General features: G+C 43.2%; 1 protein-coding gene across 6 annotated transcripts in view; it reads right to left on the bottom strand.

Annotated features, from left to right (window-relative positions):
• LOC105498434 (G protein subunit gamma 12) overlaps positions 1-23145 on the bottom strand; it is a 129454-nt gene that overhangs the window by 6583 nt on the left and 99726 nt on the right. The window lies entirely within an intron of this gene.

Below are 23145 nucleotides of genomic sequence, written 5' to 3'. Positions count from 1 at the left end.
TTCATTTTTTTTGGGCTCTTGCACCCAACTCTTAGGCTGATCAAAGTCCTGGCAACAGAAAAGGAGAAGAGAGCTCCTCTAGAGAACTTTGAAAAAAGGGCGCTTATTTTTAGGTACTGTCATGATGTGGAATCGTTTTCAAAGTGTTAGGCACATAAGGAAGTCTTTATTCATGAAAGAGTGAAACCTTTCAGTGGAGACTCTCTGTGATAGATACACAGTAAATGTCAAATGGGATACATGAGTAGCCTACAGTCTGAAGTAATTAATGAAACTTTATTATTCCCTCCTTTGACCTCTCCCTGGTCTCATCATGATGGTCTGGGCACTTGCTAATTCTGTTACTCCATCATATGTTCGTGGATTGATTCTCCTCTCTAGCCTGGGTTGTTGGCCTCTAGGCTGCCCTGCTGCCCTCTCTCCTTAGCCACCTGGTATAAAGCAACGGAAACATCCTGGCCCTTGCTTTACGAACTGGTTGTCCAATAGCACATTGCAAGAGGAAGGCAGGCTGGGGGAAAAGTGCTGCCTGGTGCCCTGACCTATATGGCTAAGTTCATTCTCATCAGGGTGGCAACTGGAGGAAAATGCAGGGCTGGCAGGCCTGGCAGCAGTGTGGCAGTTTTATGACTCATGGGAGCAGGTGGACAGTAGGTGTGCCTCCCCGGCGCTATGCGAGGGCTCAGCAAAGTCTTAGGGCTCCACGGCGCCAGCAGCAAACTCAGGCTGACTCAACCTTTTGGAAAGGCTGCGGCTGAATAATGTAATTCTGCCATAAAGGCCGAGACCAGACAAAGCTGCAAAAAACACTAGCAACCCAGACTCCAGGGCATCCATCATGTGGGCACCACGGTGCTCCACACTGAATTCTACCAGACTTAGAATATTTCCAAAGGCCGAGTTCCAGGACTTGGGTAGGTCTTGTAGCCTCTGTGGTCAGAGGATCTTTTGGGTCAAATGTACAAATAAAATTGTGCTTTTAACTGCATGCAGAATTTTGAATCAGCCTAATAAGCAACCTTCACATCCCAAAGGATTTTTAGGGGGATTCACTTTACCGTTGCATATCAGTATTCTGCATAGGACCAAGACATTCCATCAACTGCAGCTGCTAGTATTTTTATCCTTGGGGGTCATATACAGCACAGTGAATTGCAATTCCCTGTTTACCTGTTTGTTCTGCACTTCCCCAACAACTGGTCAATGAGCCTCAAGGGTTCTGATTGAGCAGGTCTGGGTGGGGCTATGGGCACCAGCCCTTTTTAGAGTCCCTGGGCAATTTGCACCACTAGTGTCAGAGCCGAATGCAAAGACTAGTGACAGCCATCACAGGATTTCCCTAGGAATAAGGAAGCTCTTGCAGTACAGAAAACTGGGAGGATGAAGCATGTGGCAGGGCAGGGTGGCCTTGCCTTGTGTTAAGGCTTGGACAAGCTCATTTCAACACACTCCCAGAGTAGCTACCTTTTCCTCAGATTCCTCAGTAATCCCTGCCCCACCCAAAAGAGAGGCCTAGGGTCTCTTAGATTCTGCTCACACCCAGTGGCCTGGCCCAACCCCTTTCTGTGCTCCCAGGCCAGCACTTACTAACAGAGCCTCTGAAATGCAACTGAGGAAGTGGGCAACCTCACCCTGAACAGTGTGCAGTGCTCTGACTCACAGCAAGTTGGACATATATATGTATTTTGTTCCCTGCAGCAAATTATACTGGGCTCTCCTTCCAGCTGGCGCTGGTTCTGAGGCCCCCAGACTCCAGAATACGAACATGACACCCTTTCTCAGTGACCTGTGGTTTCCATGTTGCACCCTAAGGACTTTCTAAATGTTCCCTTTGCATGAGGATAAGGTCAAACATTCTCTTCTTCCCAATCTCCAGGGCATAAAGTTTCCAAGGCCTGAGCAAGTTTTCCGGTAACTGCAGAACAGTTCACACATATCAGGACTGGACCAGTAATTGCTCCCACCCGGCATGGCCATTGGCAAGCAGTCCACAGTCAGACTCTATTAATATTTATAAAATGCTCGAGTAGGTCCCTCTAAAGTTGGCGAGACACTCAGCATTTAAGTACATGAAGGTCTTTCTTACTTCCTGACTATATTATAGTCAAGATTAAAAACAGCCAGCAATTCATGATTCACGCTTGCCAGCTCAGGCTTCTTGCAGCTTTCCTGCATTCTGATATCTGTGTTCAGACCTGCTTCTTCAGAGGGCTTTCTCCAACCTTGTCACTCAGAGGCTCCCTGCTCCCTTCCAATGGGGTATTCCTGCTGGTCCCAGGCAAAGTCCATACAACACATTTTTAATTGAGTGCTACTGCTACTAGGTACAGTATATTGAGAATAAATGGCTAGGACAGGCACAGAGCTCCTGCCCTCACAGAGGCAACATTAAACAAGCCATCAGAGACCTCCTTCTGCTTCAGGCATAGTGGCCCCTCCTCCTGCTTTGCTACCCCTCTCAGGCTCCTAACTCGAACACAATTTCTCTGCTGAAAGTCCCTTCCCATCTGCTGGTACAAACATGGATAGCCTCACCCATAATACAAATTAAAGTTTAGGAGACAGGTAATTTTTACACCTTCATAGATTTATTAAACACAAACAACTTTCTATGAATATTGTATAGCAATTGTTTTGGGAAGTCGATTAAATGGGGGTAACTGTGATTGTAGGGGAATGAAAAATGACTTCCCTCCACTTTTCTCAGTTCTATGGCTGGGCTACAAATTAACCTGACATATAAACAGATTGACAGGAGGAAAACTGTATTTAATTATGAATGTACACATGGGAGTGCCACAAATATGAGACTCAAAGTGGTCAGATGATGAAAGCTCACATAGGATCCTGAGATACAGAAAAGAATGGGGGTTCAGGGTTTCTGGGGGGTGGTGGCGACATGAATTACGGGAGGTAAGGGGAAGAAATAAATGGTGAATAAAGGTGGTTTTGTCAAGCACACAAAAATTCTCAGTTAACACAAGTTGTCTCACAGCAGCCCTCGGAAAAAGAGGTGACAGTCTGTCTGGGTGTGGTGTCACCTCCAGTCTCCCCTCTTGGGATCTGAGTTAATCTTTCCCAGTTGATAAGATTTCCGGGAGAAGATTCGTGACAACTGAGTTCCTTTTGGAGGATCTGTCTTTAGGCTGATAAGGAGAGCTCAGAGAATACCTCTGCCTACATCTGCTGTTCCCCAAGTGTCCTCAGTTCAAAGTAATCAGCACACCAAAGTGTTATATTTGGGGTGGCATTTCCTGAACTCCTTCATGGTCATTCTTAGAAAAAGCTGTACACTGGGCCAGTGGAAAGGAAGATAATTTCTGATCATAACATTCTTCCTATGGAGAAAGCAGATCAAAATTAGACCGTTTCAAGTTAAGGAGCCTCTGGTTCGCTGAGTTGCCACATGGCTGCACAAAGAGGGCCACTGTGTGACCCCGGAGAGGCAGAGGTGTTTACAGGAGCTGGAGGTCTAGCTAAGGACTTCCTTCTGACTTGCAGCTGCTCTGCAGCTCCTCAACAGTTGGGTTGTGCAGAACAAGACAGAAAGGCTGGGAAAACAAATATCTCCAAATATCTCTGTGCCTTTGGAGGGTTTTCTTTGGTCTTCCCTCAATGGTGAGGATGTCTGGCTGTTTGTTTGTTCTACTAAGTAGATAAAAAGGTTGCTTTATTCTTACACCGAGAATAGCTTCCAAGGCAAACAATACCTGATATTTGTATGGAACCTATGAGCACACACATTGCTTGCATATGCATTATTCCATGAAGCCTCACTATAATCCTGAAAGGTATCTTATTAGATGAGGAATCAAAGTTAGAAAATCTTGCTTCAAAAGTTAACCCAGGCTGCGTGTGATGGCTGACACCTGTAATCCCAGTGCTTTGGGAGGCTGAGGTGGGAGAATGCTTGAGTCCAGGAGTTTGAGACGAGCCTGGGCAACATAGTAAAAACGTGTCTCTACAAATAATAACACAAATATTTGCCAGGAGTAGTGGCACTTATCTGTAGTCCCAGCCACTCAGGAGGCAGAAGTGGGAGAATCTCTTGAGCCCAGGAGGTTGAGGCTGCAGTGAGCTGTGATCATACCATTGCACCCCAGCCTGGGCAACAGAGTGAGACCCTCATTAAAAAAAAAAAAGTGAACCTAGTTGGTAAGCCTTTTCACTCCAGAAGCCACCCTTCCCACTGCACCAAGGAAAGGATTAATTCCAATTAGTTTGATTCATACACACTCAGGGCATCACTGAATGCTCCACCATGTGGTTTTTTTTTTTTTTTTTCCTCTTTTTTTTGAGATGAGTCAGGCACCTGCCACCACACCGGCTAATTTTTGTATTTTTAGTAGAGATGGGGTTTTACCATGTTGACCAGGCTGGTTTCGAACTGCTGACCTCTGGTGATCTGCCCGCCTTGGCCTCCCAAAGTGCTGGGATTACAGGCATGAATCACCACGCCCGGCCCACCATGTGGTTCTTAATCAGGGGTGACTGACACGTGGTGACCTAAAGTAGGGGGCTTGCTGATTACCTTATGTTTGTGTAACACCTCCCTTCTCATGTATGCAAGCTAAACAAGAACATTCTCGCTCCTAGACAAGGACTGCAGTTAGCATCTGCAGATCCTGAGCCACCAAGTATTCTATCCTACCCAGAAGGGCCAAGGCCTGTGCATGCCTGTGCAGACTGTCAGTCTGGTAACACACTGGCTATCGCTTCTGCAGCCTTGCTTTAATTTTTGCATATGGATAACAGATTTGAATAAACACATGTAGTATCTAGCTATTCAAATACTTCGCATTGGTTTTAATGCTGTGGTTCATCTAAATTCTCAGGTTCCTAGAAATTCCTAGGAACATGATGGTCCATTAGGGAAATATGGGTATTTTCATCTTTGTCAAGAGGGGCCTGAAGCAGGGAGAGCAGGGTGGGGATGGAAAGAGTGTCACAGAGCACACTCTGGGAGGAAGGCACCAGGAAGCCCCAGGGTCTGAATCACAAGTCATTATGGCCTGGCCAGTAATTGAATCACTGGAGTGAAGCCAACTTTCATGAGCAAACACACCCCTGTGGCTGTAATAAAAGAGCAGGCTAAAAGAAAAGAAAAAAAAAAAAAGTCACTGGCTTCCACTTACTCTCTGATCTTGCCTTCAACTTTCAATGTCTTTCTCTAGTTCTTCATTTGCCTCTTCTTCTATAAAAGAGGGACTACAATGCAGACCTCATAGCGTTGTCAGGGAAGAAACAGAAGCACCTTCCCTTGCACATACAAATGTTTATTAAATGCCGGCCCCTAGGCTCGCTAACAAGATGAAAAACATGTGCTTGGTGGGAAATGAGAAAGATTCAGGAAGCAACAGAAGAATTTCAAGGTAATGTGACCAGGTAGCAACAACTTTCTAATGTGGCCTTAGTGAGAAGGCCGAGTTAGGCTCTTAAGAATAGTTCCTCTATTTTCATGAGCACTTCTTATTTATATCAAAGCCTGCAGGCTAAATCCAGGCTGCAGATGTGTTTGGTTGGGCCCCACACAGTGTTAACTCAATTGTGTGTGTGTGTGTGTGTTTTAACTTTAAATTGAGTGTCAACATTTGAAAAATGGAGAGATTTCACTTTAAAAGGAAGATTTCTGGAAAAATCAGAAAATCCTATAAAACTGGGCTGGATCTGAGCAGCAGCTGCCCCTTCAAGCACTTGCTGGTGCACCTGCCAGGCCCTCTATTTGAACTGTGGCACTGCCTTTACACTATGCCTTGGATATTTTAGTTCCAGGGACACATTCAGGGATTTGCTGGGGGCATCTGGGCTCACTCCTGTCCTGCCACTTCCCAGATCTAAGGCCTTGGGAGAGGACTGATAACCTATTTAAGCCTCAGCTTTCTCATTGGAAAAATGGGGTAACAATACTTTTCTATCTCAAAGGACTGTTAAAGAGCATCAGATAAAATAAGTATGTGAGTGTAATAAATACAAAGGATACTTGGTTTCTGAGTGTTTAGTACCTGCATCCTCTTATACACTGTGTGAAGTACACCCAGCACTTTGCATTCCTCAGTGGACTGCAGCCAGGCAGCAGTTCTACCCTCCTCCTAGTATGCCTCACTGGACTGCGGGGCTGGAAAGTGGAAAACTACAACTTCCAGTGTGATGGGCCAAATTGTGTCCCCCAAAAGTTATATGTTGAAATCCTAACCCCCAGTAATTCAGAACGTGACTGTACTCGGAGACAGGGTCTTTAAGGAGGTAATCAATTTAAAATGAGGTCACAGACACATGAAAAAATGCTCATCATCACTGGCCATCAGAGAAATGCAAATCAAAACCACAATGAGACACCATCTCACACCAGTTAGAATGGCGATCATTAAAAAGTCAGGAAACAACAGATGCTGGAGAGGATGCAGAGAAATAGGAACACTTTTACACTGTTGGTGGGACTGTAAACTAGTTCAACCATTGTGGAAAACAGTGTGGCGATTCCTCCAGGACCTAGAACTAGAAATACCATTTGACCCAGCCATCCCATTACTGGGTATATAACCAAAGGATTAAAAATCATGCTGCTATAAAGACACATGCACATGTATGTTTATTGCAGCACTATTCACAATAGCAAAGACTTGAAACCAACCCAAATGTCCATCAATGACAGACTGGATTAAGAAAATGTGGCACATATATACCATGGAATACTATGCAGCCATAAAAAAGGATTAGTTCATGTCCTTTGTAGGGACAGGGATGCAGCTGGAAACCATCATTCTCAGCAAACCATGGCAAGAACAGAAAACCAAACACCACATGTTCTCACTCATAGGTGGGAACTGAACAATGAGAACGCTTGGACACAAGAAGGGGAACATCATATATCGGGGCCTGTTGTGGGGTGGGGGGAGGAGGGAGAGATAGCATTAGGAGATATACCTAATGTAAATGACGAGTTAATGGGTGCAGCACACCAACATGGCACATGTATACATATGTAACAAACTTGCACGTTGTGCACATGTACCCTAGAACATAAACTATAATAATAATAAAAAAAATGAGGTCATAAGTGAACCTTAATCTAAAATGATTTGCATCCTTGTGAGAAGGAGAAATTTGGACATAGATGGGGACAGAGAGAAGGCCATGTGAACGCAGAGGGAGAGAACGACTTTTTTTTTTTTTTTTTTTTTTTTTTTTTTGTTGAGACGGAGTTTCGTTCTTGTTGCCCAGGCTGGAGTGCAGTGGCGCAATCTCAGCTCACAGCAACCTCTGCCTTCTGGTTTCAAGCGATTCTCCTGCCTTAGCCTCCTGAGTAGCTGGGATTACAGGTGCCTGCTACCAGGCCCAGCTCATTTTTGTATTTTTAGTAGAGACGGGGTTTCACCATGTTGGCCAGGTTGGTCTTGAACTCCTGACCTCATGATCCACCTGCTTCAGCCTCTCAAAGTGTTGGGAATACAGGCATGAGCCACCACGGCTGGCCTTGACCATCTGTTAATAAAAGCCAAGAGTGAGGCCTTGGAAGAGGCCAACCCTGCCAATGTCTTGATCTCAGACTTCTAGCTTCCAGAAATGTGAGAAAATTCATTTCTGTTGTTTAAGCCCCTGGTCTGTGGCAGTTTGTTATGGCATTCCTAGCACACTATCACACCCAGGTTATCTTGATGTTAGGGCTCCAGATGACAGTCTCTGCCAATTCAATGCATTTAGGAGAGATCTGGCAGGTAGAAGTGAGGAGGCCAGTTTCTTGATGCTTGGGTTATTTCTGCTGACAAGCAGGGTGGTGGGCAAGCTGCTTAGGGGAAGTGGAGGCATCATAGTGTCCAGTCACTAGCAACACAGGACTGAGAAGCTGCATGGCTGCAGCAGCCTCTTGAGTCTCTACTCCCCACTGGGCACCTGTGGCCAGTTCTGCAGTGGTGTCTGGGAGTTGCTCCTGGGGACAGTATCACGGGCCTGCTCCTCCAGCCCTTCCAATGATTACGCAAACACCTAATTCTCTGTATTGAAGCTCATTCTGCTAACTCTGCCAAGGGCACCTTCTGTTTGCTGTAACTGAACCTTGGCTGATTCACAACTGTTAACCTGTTGCTTTGTAAACTGCAAATAACTTATAAATATCAGCTATTATTTGGATTATTACCACGCCATCATTGCTGGACATCCCAAACTCTAAAACTTGAAGGGAGGAAGGAGTTAAGACATACAATTCTTTCTCTTTCTCCCCAATCAAAGTTGCAGGTTATGAGGCCAGGGTGCTCGAACCTGTGGTCAGCTGCAAGTGCTGCCCTGGTCCGGCATAGTTATGAGAGCAAAGAGCAAAAGAGAACATGTTGCTGGCTTACAGGCGAGGCAAACGAGAGGGAGAGATGAGGAGGGGCTGCACAGAGAGGTGGGAGATGTGGTTTGGGGTGGGGGAGACAGAATGTCTAGAGCTTTACAAAGAGAAGTTTATATAGGTTCAGAATCTGCAGAATGAGAAAGAATGAGAACAGCTCTCTCTGAAAACTTCAACAGAGCTCATTCTGTAAAAGCAGCACACTTTCAGATTTGGAAATCCTTTTGAGGTCCCTATCTGGTGCCTTTCATTAGTTGATTTTATCTGCCATCCAGGGTACATGCCCCTGAATAATAACAATAAAGATAATAAGTTATAATGATTAATTCTGACAATTACCACCATTTACTGAGTGCTGAGTCTGTGCCAGGTAAGTAAATTCCAAGCAGCATTGCATTTAAGTCTGTCAACAACTCTAAGAGATGAATCCTTCTATCATTTCTGTTTGACAGATGAAGCAGAGAGGTTAAAAAATTCTTGCCCAAGATCACACAGATTTACATGGCAGAGTTGGGACTCAGGGCTACCTGGCTCTCAAGATCATGGTCTTACTTACGACCCTTTGCTGCCTGCCTCTGGACAGCAAGAATACAAGGAAGGGGTTGGGAGAAAGGAGGCAAGTATCAGCCAGAAGCACTGAATAAAGAAGACATGGCCTCCATTCAGGGGTTGCTGTTCACTCAGACAGGTTGTCCCCATAGCAATGTCAGTAAGAAGCGTGAAGCTAAGTGGCTTTGCCAGAAGACCTAAGCAAAGGAGAATCAATTGTTCTTATTTATAAGAACGACTGCCCCAGATTCTACATAGGGCTGTTGCTAAAGACACAAGATGATTCTCCCGTGCCCGAGAGAAGTTGGCAAGGATCCATGAGAATGAGCCAATTCTTGGCAATAAATCCAGAGAGTGAGCTGCAGAGCCTGGGCAGCGAGTTCCTCACTTCACTGTGTGTCTAGAACACCTGGGGCGCTTGTTTCAGAAAATCTGATTCAGTAGGGCTGGGGAAGGGCCCACAGATCCATATTCAAAGGCCCCCTAGATGATTCTGATATAGGTCCTCTGAAGAAATGGCTTATAGTATGATCAGAGTCTCCGTCTCTTGATCCTCCCCCCCATGTTTATTTCTTCCTGGGGATTAAAAAATGTCAATTTAAAAGGACACTACTCTGCCGGGCACGGTGGCTCATGCCTGCAGTCTCAGCACTTTGGGAGGCCGAGGCAGGCAGATCACTTGCGGTCAGGAGTTGAGACATGCCTGCCCAACATGGCCAAACCCTGTCTCTACTAAAAATAGAAAAATCAGCCAGGCGTGGTGGCGCACGCCTGTAGTCCCAGTTACTTGGGAGGCCAAGGCAGGAGAATCCCTTGAACCTGAGAGGCGGAGGTTGCAGTGACCCAAGATTGCAACACTGCACTCTGGCCTGGGCGACAGAGTGAGACTCTGTCTCCAAAAAAAAAAAAAAAAAAAAAAAAAAGACACTACTTTTTTTCTGTGCTTAACTTTTCAAAGCTCTGAATAAGTAAAAATTATAACTTCTTTTAATTACCTTAACCTACAGGATTAAGTGTTCTTCAGATTGAAATTTTTCTTACCATTTAACATACTTCTTTGTTACAAAAGCCTGAATCTGTAACAGCCATTGCTTTCTGAAAAGCATCTCCTCCCTGGCATCAGTGATGCTAGACTCTCCTGTTCCTGCCCTGTCCAGGGATATTCCTTTGGTACAGCTCTCGCTCCTTCTCCTGAGTAGGTATTCTCAGGGGCTGGAATTCTAGCAGAGTGATCATGGGCTTTTAGAGCCAGACAAATTCAAATCCCGGCTCATCACTTACTACGCCAAGTTGTTTTACTTCTCTGGGCCTCATTCGCTCATTTGTAAAATGGGAATGAATAACAATAGTACTTACCTCAAAGAGTTGTTACCAGATGAACTGAGAGAGCACATATGAGTTACTCAGCACGTGCCTGACACGCACTGGTCCTCAGGAAAGGCAGATGATGCTCTCTCCACCCTATGACTTCAGCTACGACCAACCCACTTCACATACAGCCCCGATCCTTCACCTGAATTCCAGTGGGTAAATACAGCCTGTTTGATTTTATGCTTGAATGGTCCACAGTTGCTTCAAACACAACACAGGTAAAACTCGACGAAACACCACTGTCTACCCCCAACCTGACCACCACTGTCCTGGTCACAGAGGCCTCCTTTTGCTTCTGCCCTCCTTCTAACTCCTCAGACCATCTTTGTCCTATAAAAATGTGAGCCACCTATGTGATCTAAAATTCTTTAGCAGCCACATGAAAAAAAAAAGTGAAATTAATTTTAATATATTTAGCCCAATATGAAAATAAACTGACATGTAATCATTGTAAATATTATTGAAATTTTTTTTTGTACTATGCCTGTGAGACCTAATATTCTATACTTGCAGCACATCTCAATTTGGACATGATAGTGGCTGCCTTATTAGACAGTGTGACCTGAAACTCTGGACTCTGAAAATCTTGAATTCTCCATTTTGACAACTCCCCCACCCATTTTAACTTTCCCATTCTCCTGTCTTCTATTTTACCTGAGTCTTGGCTCTCTGCAGCTCACATCAGGGCTACTGCCTGAGCCTTGTACCAGCACTCTCGCCCCTAATCCTTCTTCAATCTGATCCACCCTGACCACTATGCTCAGATATAGTACCCCTTCAGCTTGGTCCTCTCTGGCTTTCCCAGGACCCCCAGGAAAAGTCCAAAGGGCTTGGTTTCATACTCAAGATCCTCTCTAATGTGTTTGCCACCATAATAAAAATCCTAATCATAAAGCAGCTAATTTCTACACAGAGCTTACTATACGCCCATCAATGTCAATACATTACCCTATTGAATCGTCAAATGGCCCTGTGAGGTAGGCTCTAGTTTCATGCCCATTTTACAAATGAAGAAACTGAGGCACAGTGAGGTTAAATATGTGTCTTGTGTCAAACAGCTAGCAAGCTGCTTGGTTGGGATTTGAGACCAGGCAGGCTGATTCCAAAGGCCCGGCGCAGAACCTCTATGGCTATACTGTCATAGTGTCAGGGGAGTGTCACCCCATTTCCTGGCTTCGTGGGCTGTGTTTAAAGTCTCACTTGTGAGCCTCCATTCAAATTCTCTGTCTTCTTCTCTTGACCTATTTAAATTCTCCTTTTGTAGGCCCTAGTTCACATCACCTCTTCCAAGGAAGGTCTGTCTCCCTTTTTGCTTTTGTTTATAGTAATTAATTCCCTTCATGAATTCCTGCTACATGCTTACATCTTATGGGTTCAAGGACTCCTGAGGGTGGGTCATGAATACAAAAGGTAGGCAGGGGGAGTTGTGCACTAATGCCCTAGAACTGTATGCAAAATTTGTTGTGGGTGCTTATGTTTCGCTTTTTTTTTTTTTGTTTTCTGGAGGATAAGATTTATAGCTACCGTCAAGCTTTCAAAAAGGTCTATAACACCATTTATTTCAATGGTTAATTGTATGTTATTTAGTGCCTACTGTGTATCAATATTGTCTTTCTACTGTTGGCTCGGTAATAATAGAGCAACTACACTTATTCATTACTATGTGCCAGCTACTGTGTCAAGTACTCTATGCAGATATTAGTTCATTTGATATTTTCTGCAACTATAGGAGGTTGGGGTTTATCATACCTATTGAGACTAAAAGCTCAGGACAGTTACATAATTTGTCCAAGATCATCCAGCTATTACATGGCAGAAAGAGGACTTCAACCCAGATATCTGACTTTAAAGCCACGCCCTAATCAGGCACCTGAGTTATCCCATGCCATCTTCTCTCTCATATTGACTAATGTGGAGAATGAGGCCTCAATTAAAACTGGATTAGATTAAGACATGCAATGTAGCAACCAACATATCAGCCAGCCTCAGTCTTGCACCCTGGGTGTTTGCGTGCCCAGTGTTTGTTTTCTTAGCAACAGGATACACCATGCTGCTCCTTCCTACAAGTATCCCGCGAAATACTGACTGTTCTGAGCCCACAGATGCTCACTTGTTTGGTGGCCTACACAACTCTGAGAAGCCTGGGTGGAGCTTCTGATGTTTCCATGCACTTGATTAGGGCCAGTTGCTGGTGCTCTGAACTTTCACCTCCAGCATGAGATAGCCACTTGAGTGGCACCAAGATTCCAAGGGACCATGCACCCTAATCCTGTGCCCCAAATAAGTTTTCAGCTGGTGAAGGCGGACCCGTGGGGAGTAGCCCTCAGATGCAGACCCATAAAGGAGTGGAACTTGGCCCCTTCTGTGCTCTGCTGGACCAGAATCCAGTAACACACAGACGTGTGTTTACAGTCAACACTAAGAACGATGTTTACAAACAAGTTTTACTCTCTACCTAGTATAGCAAGACGGGCTGACAAAAGATTTGCTGGTATCTGCATGGCTGGCTTAGGAGAGCCAAATATCTCATGTGCTTCTCCATAAATGAATAAACGAATGGACAAATTCAGCAATTACTTAATATTGAAAATAAAAGCTAACATTTAGAGTACTTTTTCTGTGCCAGGCACTGTGTTAAGGGCTTTAGGTAAAGTTATTTTATTTACTCTTCAAAACATCCCTGATAAAGGCATTACTATTATTCATTAACTAGTTTTCAAATTTTAAAAGAATATACGCATGAGCAAATAATTTAAACAGTCTAAAAGGTTATACGACAAAAACTAGGTCTCCTGGTACTCCTGGCTTTCCCAGGCAACAACTGTTACCAGCTTTTCATGTTTCTTCCTGACATCCCATGCATATATAGACATAATTATGCTTATATCTGTCTTTAAAAATAGAAATGGGAGCATATTATACACATTGCTCTGAGCCTTGTCTTTATTTTGATTAATAATATATTCTTGAGACCATGGTAAAATTAGTATTATTAACCCGTTTTCCAAGTGAAGCGCTCAGGGACACCTAGTTAATAAGCTCCAGGGCTGACATGAAGCCTGGTGCTCCTAGCCATCACTCCACACTGCAGGCCTCCTGCAACCTTCAGAACGCTTCTGAGCCTACAGAGAGGAAGTGGGAATGATCAGGGAAGCAGAAGAAAAAAATGCCTGCCCTAAAAGAACTCATTGCTTTTAGGGGCAAACAATACTATATGAAGTGAGAGAATATTTCCAAACAACTTAAGAACATATCCAGGACACAGGTTCACAGTACTCCAAGATGCTAAGCATGTGTGAAGGAAGGAGACCTAGAGTGGAGTAACTCCAGCAAGAAGTCCGCTACAGCTGTGGTTCTAAACACGTGGTGACACCAGCCAGCAGCATGAGCATCGCCTGGGAGCCCTTTAGAAATGCAAATCCACAAACCTCATCCCAGATCTACTGAATCAGAACCTCTGGGAGTGGGCCTGGCAGTCTGTTTTAACAATCCTTATGAGTGATTTTGATGCTCCCTAAAGCTTAAGAACCACCCCACTAGAAGAGGTAATTTCTAGATTAGAGCTTTTCAACAGAAGGACGATCCAGCTATGAAGTAAATTAGCATCAGTCTATTTAAGCCAAGATTGATCCATATTCTTAGCATTACCCTAGGACCAAGCTGAGAATGGGGGATACACAGACAGACCCTACATCTTAAGGAGGTTATTCCTGGCAAGGGGCATAATATCAATCTGCCTAAGGAAGGAGGCAAAATATTCCAAATTCCCTGGTTGAGGGCTCCACCTCTTATCTGCAATGAAGTGGTCTGTGGCCCTTTTGATACCTAAATCCAGACAACTTGTAACTCCCTATATGACCAACTGGGAATCCTTCCCATCAGTATTCCTGCTCCCTGCTCCCCTGGCTGAGCAGGGCTGGAGGTTGTCTGAAATGGAACCCTTTACCCTGGATATTGCCCACAATGTAGCTAATCTACCCCAGTTCTTGGTGGGCTGACAAAGCAGAAGAACAGAGAAAGAAGAAGAACAGAGATATTTATGATTCTAGGCTTAAAGCCCTAGCATCTGACCCACAATAAGAGGAGGGCATGCTTTCTAATATTGCTAAGCAAATAGGAGCTCACCCACTTCCTTAGAATGTATTTTAAAAAAAGAAACCGAAAAACCCAAACACCTTATGGGAGGGTTGAAAATGAGGCAACAGGCACATGCTGCTGCATCCATTTTAGGAGAAGAGAAATTAAATTCCTAGGGAGCCACTCCTCTGTGCTGAGTTGTGTCAGCTTCTTGAAGGGGCAGGAGAAATGGATTCAGGAGAGAAAAAGGCTGAGAAAGGACAGAGAAGAGTGTGTGCAGTTCGCTGACATTTGCAGTCGCCAGCTGGGGCTGGGCTTCACCAACAAACAATGAATGTGGGCGACTGGCCTGGTGGTTAAAGGGCTTACGACTCCAGCATGATGGACTGAGTCCTGCACATAAATAAGGAATGTAAGTGGGTCAGTAAAACATACCAAAGGCAAGCAGTAGGTGCTTAGAGAAAGGATGGTCAGTGAGAACTTGAGCAGCCAGAAGACAGATGGAGGAGAGAGGTCTTAAATCCTTGAAGGGTAGGAACTTGACAGGTGGGGGCAGGGAGAATTTCAAAATCGTTACTGAGGGAAGCGGTAGAGAGCAGATTAAAGTTGACTTTCTCATGTGGAATGGGAGCCACCAAAGGTTTCTGAGCAGAAAAAGCAGGCATAAGGGAACACTGGGGAAAATGATTGAGCAACCTCCTATGCAGGGTGGAACAGAAATGGGAGACAGTGAAAGATAAAGTAGACTATTTCCACACAAGGTTCAGGAGCAGGCAACATAGTCAGGGCTTGGGGTCAGATGGAACTGGGTTCAATCCGGATTCTGCCACTTAATGTTGTATAACATTGAACAAATCACTCTCCCTGAACCCTCAGATTCTCTATCTGTAAAACAGGGTAACAAGAGTACCTATCTCACAGGACTGTAATGATTAAATAATATAGAAAATAATATAGAAAAGAGCCAGCACATAGAAACCATCCACTGTTCATCTATCAATCAAACATCATTATTATTAGGAGTTAATGCATGAGATTTCAAACAGATGGAAGCAATTACAATGCAAAAAAAATTTTAACAGCTGGATGTGAGAGCTGTGAAAATGTAAGAATGAATAAGACTCCATTCTTGGGGCTGAACGGGAGTGACAGCCCAGAAATGGCTGTTGATTTCCGAGGGGTGCATGAAGAAAAGTGCAGAGGATGGCTTTGAGCCTTTCTCACTTGGATAGGGATAGTGGGGCAGATTCAAAGGAGTAGAGACGGGCTGGGGGAGGCCATCTGGACAGGGCCACATCCTCACAAAAAGGGAAAGAGAGGGAGTGTTAGGGAGGAAGCACAAGTTAATGCTGTATAAATATGTTTAGTTAAAAACATATTATACCCAGAAAACATATTAGAAGAATGTACTCCAAGATGTAGCTATTGCCAGGTTGTATGAATTTCAGGGGATTTTTAGTGTTGTTTTCTATGTACTCTGGTAGTTGTGAGTTTTTCATTTTTTGGAATTAATAGTTAATAACTTATATAGCACTCACCCTTGCCAAGCATTGTTCTAAGGGCTTTACAGATATTAATTTTCAAAACAATGCTATGAGGTTATTCCTATTGTTCTTCCTAGTTTAGAATTAAGGGAACTGAGGGAGGCAGCCACTTAGAACACAGCCAAGGTCAGAAAGAAGGTTAATGGAGGAGTCAGCACTCTAATCCCGGCAGCCCGGCTCCTGATTCTATGCTCTTTAACCACATGTGATACTTTTATGATTAAGGAAAAAAAAAAAAAAAAGCACCTAGTAATTGTTATTCACAAAACCAGGGGGAGGAGTTATTAGTCACTTTACTGGGTAAGAGGAAGTAGAGGGCAAGAACAGCTCACAGATGACTGGGAGTTACTGGGGACTGCTGAGTAGTTTCCACAGCTTGAAGGGAATGGAGTTCAAATGATAAGGGGTTGAACACAGAACTATTAATTCAGGGACCAGGCAGTGACTATAGAGGAATATTTAGAAAAATTTGGCAGTGTAGTCAAGACAAGGAATTGTATAGACACTTTTAGGGGCAGGAGGGTTGTTTTAGAGATGGTTGGCACTGGAGCATTTCCAGAAACAGAAGAGGAGTGTTGAGAAACTAAGGAGAGTGAAGATGCGCAAAGAGGGTAACTGAGAGGGCAGAAGGGGATGAGCTCGGGACTGCATTCAGAAATTGGTCAAAAGAGGAGCTGATAAACCAGAACTGGTTATAGTGGATACAGTGGTAGAAAAGCAGGAAGGAGTGAACTGCTGATACAACACAGGTGAAATCTCTCAGATATTATATTGAACAAAAAGGCAGTTACAGAAGAGCATGCACTGTCAATTTCATTCATTCAAGACGAAGTCTCACTCTGTTGCCAGGCTGGAGTGCAGTGGCATGATCTTGGCTCACTGCAACCTCCGCCTCCCAGGTTCAAGTGATTCTCCTGCCTCAGCCTCTTGAGTAGCTGGGACTACGGGCATGTGCTACCAAACCCGGCTAATTTTTGTATTTTTAGTAGAGATGGGGTTTCACCATGTTTACCAGGCTGGTCTCGAACCCTTGACCTCAAGTGATCCACCCACCTTGGCCCCCCAAAGTGCTGGGATTACAGGTGTCAGCCACCGTGCCCGGCCCAATTCCATTTATATAAAGTTCGGGAACAGGCAAAACGCATCTACAGTGATAGAAATTATAAGAGTACAGAGTGGGTGGGGATATGGATGAAGAAAGACTGGCTATGAGTTAGTTAACTGCTGCAGCTGGGTCACTTCAACAATTAAACTGCATGAGGTTCATTTGACTTTTATATATGTTTGAAAATTTAAAAAAATTAAAAGTCTATAGTTCTAAACATATCATAACATATTATACAATAATTAACATTATCAGTTGAGATTTGTCATGAAAGAATGGAAGACATGTTAATTATTATCCACAATTTCCTTCTTTAGATCATGATGTAACAAGTATGTCCAATGTCCACAGCACAAAGGAAGCAGTTGCCTTTTGAGGGAGCATGGACAGGATTAAAAAAGCCACAATCTGGGCCCTTTGCCCATTGCACACAATGCTCAGGCTCTGGGTCACAGACACCCAATTTTTACCTGCCAGGAAGCATCATTCCTTGGAGGTACCCATGAAAAAGGAAAGGCCCAACACTGTGGTGCAGATACTCATAACTTTGACATGCCAAAAAATGCAAAATAGGATACTTAATTTTTCTTTCTTCCCTCATTTCACCTTCTCCCATAAAACGATAGCAAGGAAACATGCCCTCACCACCTTTTAAACATGTCTGGACTTGAGGAAACATGTCTATCAAACACGTCTGTACTTTGAAAAAGGTCAAAGTCTGTGGAATTTCTGGGGTGACCAACAAGGTGAACATTTTGTGTTGACTCTCATGGTTAAAGTACTTGTTTTGAGACTCACAGTATCTAAATGTTTATATATTTTCAAAGGGGAAAGGACTGATGATACAAGATGTTCCCAAGTCAACTTCTGACAGTTCTAACTCATTCCCTAAATTGATTAGAATTCTCTGTCTCTAAAAGCAAACTTGATTAACAGATTCTTTTTAAAAATGTTACTTGAGGGAAAACATGCGCCAGAAATCAAAGCAAGCCATTTAAAGTCCAAACCCAATCAGCAACAGCAATACAATTTAAATAACATGGCACTCATACGGTACGCTTATACTTTAGTTCACTGAGTTTTGTATTTCAGAATGTCTCTAGTTCATCTTAAGGAGTGACATAAAATTTCTCAGAAATATTAATTCGAGTTAAAATTTTTCTTTAAATAGGTACAGAACTTGTGGTTGAGTCAAACAAAACATGACAGAGCATCACTTACAACAAATGAAAAGATGACACCAATTTAAATACTTATGTTACTATAAACAACTTGCTTGTTAAGTTTTGTTCACTCAAATTTAAGAATATCACAAAACAAGAGCATGGAGTGGAATGGAGTGGGAGGATTCCTGTCTGTAATCCCCCCAAAAGAACTTTCATGGCTATTTTCAGCCCCAGGTTTCTTGGGCCAGACCTATTTGAAATATTCTGCTTCTTTTGATATATCAGTAACTGACCAGACCATGGGTCCCAAGCATTGACTTTTTAAAACTATAGTCAGCAGACTTTTCACAAATATTGACATCTACTTCACTCAGGAGAGTCTTTAAGTCGAATCCTCTATCTGATGGTGGGCACCTCACATTATATAGTGCTTTATATCTTCCATATGCAATAGACAAAGAATAAATATGTGCTGATTTATCATGAGTCACATGGATGGTCTTGGCAGAAATGGCAGCTTTGTCATTCTTCTTCATAATTCAGGAAACACAGGAACAACACATGCCTTGGGTTGGGCACAGAGTGAGAACTCAATAAACACTTCATCCCAGTGAAACGATGACACAGAAATCTGTGGCAGTGCTTTAGTTGAGTGATGATAAGGGCTTGAACCCAATGCGTGAAAACCAGAATTTATGAAACAAATGATATGATGTCACATTACAAAAAGATTCCTCCAGAGAAGACTTTCCCAAATGTATTATCTATTGAATGAAAAGGTTAAGTCAAAGAAACTAATTGTTTAGCTTTTTTCTAGTTAAATATCAATTAGGAACTGTAATACACATCTCTAAATCAAAATATCACATTTTTGCACAACATCTTGCATGTTCTGAGTATAATTCTACTTAAGTTTCCAAAGTACATTACTAGTGCATGTGTTCTCATCATTCTTGTACTTGTGAAAGGGAGGGTGGCACAGACTTTGGTTTTAGGCTACCTGCTACTTTTGGTTTCAAAAGCCGCTCCTCTTCTGATCTCTGTTATTGGTGTATTAAAGACAAATACTGGAAAGTATACGTGTGACCCTGCAAGCTCTGGAAAGAGAGAAGTGTGCCAAGTGCCTCCACTGCTTAAATCTGCCTGTGCAGGTCAATTAAAGTGGAGGGAAACAGGGCTGTGTCCAAGGGTAATTCATCTTATGAGTGGCACTGGGCAATTCTAATAGGTAATACAACAATATTATGACTTTTATTTATGTACTTAATTGCAAAGTCAATTAAACTTTTCTAGCACTCAATGGGTCCAGGGATTAAACTCCTGGGAGAGATCACAGGAGACCAGTATTTAGTTGTCTGTGACGAAGTAAGAGTTTCAGAAAGTTGAAGTAAATTCTATACAAAGTCTGTTCTTGGAATGTTTTCACAAGTGTGTGAGATTCGTTGAAACACTTTTATGCACAATGTAAGTCAAAATAAATGACATGTGTTTATATTACATGTAGAAACTATAAGATTGATTTTAGTAGATTGAATAAATACATGCATATAATTCTTATAAACAACCATTACCTGTCAGTGTCACCATTTACAAATCAACAGATGTGGCATTCGCATGATCTCTGGATGCATGTACCTTCATGGGCTGGAGGGCTTTATAACTGAAAACCAATCCCAGCCGAATTCTGGGAAAACATACCTATGTGTCCCATGTAGATGCTGCCACATCTTTGTATGTCCCTTCCGCCTTTACCCAATGTAGAAATCTGGTATTGTATTTCTAATGTGGTAAGCCTGCTATAATGCCATTAAAAGATAACAATTTACAAGGTGCTTTCTCATACCATCTATATTAGATAGGGCTAATTAATTGTTTAATTTTCTTTTCATTTCTACTTATGGTCTTGCCTGAACCTGTTGAATTTAGCATGCAAATTTATGTGATTAATAAGATTTTTTGGCAGTTGATTGGAAAAAACCCAGAACCTTTTGCCTCATTAAGAATCCTGTTTCTTAGTGCCCTATCAGTTGCTTCTCCTCTTTTTAGTGTATTTTCACTTCTAACAATTTCCTGGACCTTAAATAGAGGAAAATACTGTTTTTTCCCCTTTAAACAGAACCTATTTAATGATATTTTCTTAGAAGCAGATTATGCCTGTACTTAAGAGGTAGGGCAAAATGAAAGACGGAAATCACAAACAAAGCCACCAGAAGTGGATTCCTAACAGGGCTGCCTTTCAGAATCACCTGGGCAGCTAGCTCTTTTCATGCATCCAGGTGCAAGCCTCACCCCATACCTCCAGAGTCAGAATATTGGGGTAGGACTTGGCAAAAGTGCACTCTGGAAAAGTTCTGGATGAGTGTGACCTGCACTCCTAGTTAAGAGCCATGGGACTAGAACACAGCAGAATTGTCAGTCACAAGGCATGGTGTCTCCCTGATTGCTCTGTCTGGTGCCTCGGTCAAGTCACTTCTTTTTCTGGGCCTCAGCTTCCTCGTCCCCAACAAAGGAGAATAGAGATGCTCTGCACCCCTTCTTTGCTTCTCTCTGAACAGCCCTCCCTTGCTTGCTCTTCAGAACTACTCAAGCCACCAATTTAAGCTTTTGATACTTATATGTTATCATAATGATCAACACGGGGACTGTAAATGTCACTAGGGTGAACCTTAGAGGCGATACAAACAGCTGCATCTAGTGCCTGACAGAAATATGCACATGGGGAGGGGAGATGGGTCAGCACTTGACAGCTTCTGAAGCCCCAGGACACTTCACAATTGGGGACCAGCTTATGGGAGAGAGTCAGGGCAGGGCAGCTTTCTTTACCAAGGGGGCTCTAAAGCAGGCAAGCATTCGGGAGAGAAAATAGTGATAATGGATGTTTCAAGAAAACATGCCCCCACACACAGAAAGCTCTCCTTTAGCCAGAATGGTTTGGGGAAGGGTATGACAGCAAGTTGAAATTTCTGGTTGAGTTACCATGTGCAAGGGCACCACTGTAGCTAGTTCAAAGAGAAACAGCACAATACACAGAAAACCTGGAACATAAGTGACAGTTAAGAGGCACTTCTGTGAAATTTCATGATTCTAGATAATGCTGAAGAACTCTTTGAACAACTCCATTTTTTGGCACTGATACTGCTACCCTGGCCTGCTCTCATTTCAGATTCTGGCCCTCCCTTGGGCACGTCTTTACATTTCTGACAGACACTGCCCCATGTCCCGGGCTGACATCTTTCCTGCTCTGAGTGCTCTAAATTCAGTTGTCCTTGAAGATTTTGCCCAAGTGCATATTTTTTCCTCACTTTGTCATCTCTCCTGTCATCTACCTCCAAGGGCTTGCAAAGGACTCTTGGATCTATCTGTCTATGGTCCTGGGGACCTGTCTGTGAGACCCCACCCTTTCATCCAGACAGCCTGCCAGGTCCTGGAACTGAAAAAGTCAAAGTGTCTTTCCTCTACACAGGAGGCCAGTTCTTTGGACTCAGCTTCTCTCTTTCTGCTAATAAAATAGCTTTTATTACAGTTACCTAGACTCAAAACTTTAGTTTTGTTTCTGAGACCTCCATCTTCGCCTGCTCGCAACCAGAGCTGACTAGACCTACTGGTTCTATTTTCTACTCAGCACCTCCCTTCCTAGTCCCCTACATCAACCTTTCGCTCAGGCCCTCCCTTGATATGTGTTGGGAGATGATGGCAATGGCCTTGGTCTTCTTGGTTTCCCTTGTGCTCTACTCTAAGGCTTTTAATCCGTCAGACGGTTGGCAAAAGCAAAGTAAACAGGTATGAGCCAGCCTGCTCTGTTGGAGGTTGTGTGGGAAAGGGGTGGCTCAGAGCACTACTACTAACTGGCTTTCCATCCTCCCTCCCCAGTGGCAGCCTCCAAGGGGACTCTGCAGATCTTCAGGGCTACCCGAGACAATTTGAAATCGCTGCTGCAAGCCACCATAGATACCACAGCCAGATGAATCTTCCTAAAATTCAGCTCTAATGATATCATCCTCCTCAAAAATCACCAACTGGTTGGTGGGAATGTAAATTATGGCAGTACTGACTTAGGTATTGCCATTCTAGTCCTAGGTATATTCCCAACAGTAAACGTGTACCTATTTTCACCAAAAGACAGGTATTGGAATGCTCACAGCAGCACTATTCAAAACACACCCCAAATGGAAACTGCCCAAATGACTAAAATAAGAACACAATGAGTCACTCAATAGAATATTATACAGCAAATGGCAATGAACAACTTTTAAAAACACACAATATTGATGAGTCTCACAAACATAAAATTGAATGAAAGAAGCCAAACATAAAAGAGTGAAAAAGGAGGCTGAGTGTGGTGGTTCATGCCTGTAATCCCAGCACTTTGGGAGGTCAAGGTGGGTGGATCACATGAAGCCAGGAGTTTGAGACCAGCCTGGCCAACATGGCAAAACTCCGTCTCTACTAAAGATACAAAAAATTAGCTGGGCACGGTGGTGCACATCTGTAGTCCCAGCTACTTGGGAGGCTGAGGCATGAGAATCGCTTGAGCCCAGGAGGAAGAGGAGATTGCAGTGAGCTGAGATCATACCACTGCACTCTAGCCTGGTCAACAGAGCAAGACACCACAAGGGAAAAAAAAAAAAAAAAAAAAAAGAGGAGTACATACCATATAATTCTATTTACATTAGGTACTAAAAACAGGTGAAACTGATCTATGCTGTTAGAAGTTGGGATATTGGTTTCCTTTGAAGGGAAAGGTGGGAAAGGAAATACAAGGCAGCTTCCAAGTGCTGGCTGTGTGTTTCACTTAAGGTTAAATCAATATGATTTGGGTACTTTTCTGTATAATATTTTACTTCAATAAAAAGCTTAAAACAAACAAATCATCAAATATTCCCAATTAACTGTTGCATTAAATGCAACTTTCACTGGGGCCCAGAAACCCTTTTCAATATGGCTGTAATCTACTGTTTCAGAGTACTTTTTCATTTTACTGTCATGATTCTTTTTTTTTTTTTA

This window comes from Macaca nemestrina, chromosome 1 (assembly GCF_043159975.1).
Source record: "Macaca nemestrina isolate mMacNem1 chromosome 1, mMacNem.hap1, whole genome shotgun sequence".
NCBI classification, from domain to species: domain Eukaryota; kingdom Metazoa; phylum Chordata; class Mammalia; order Primates; family Cercopithecidae; genus Macaca; species Macaca nemestrina.
The sequence above is the reverse complement of the archived record's forward strand: the minus strand, read 5'-3'. Positions and strand labels throughout refer to the sequence as shown.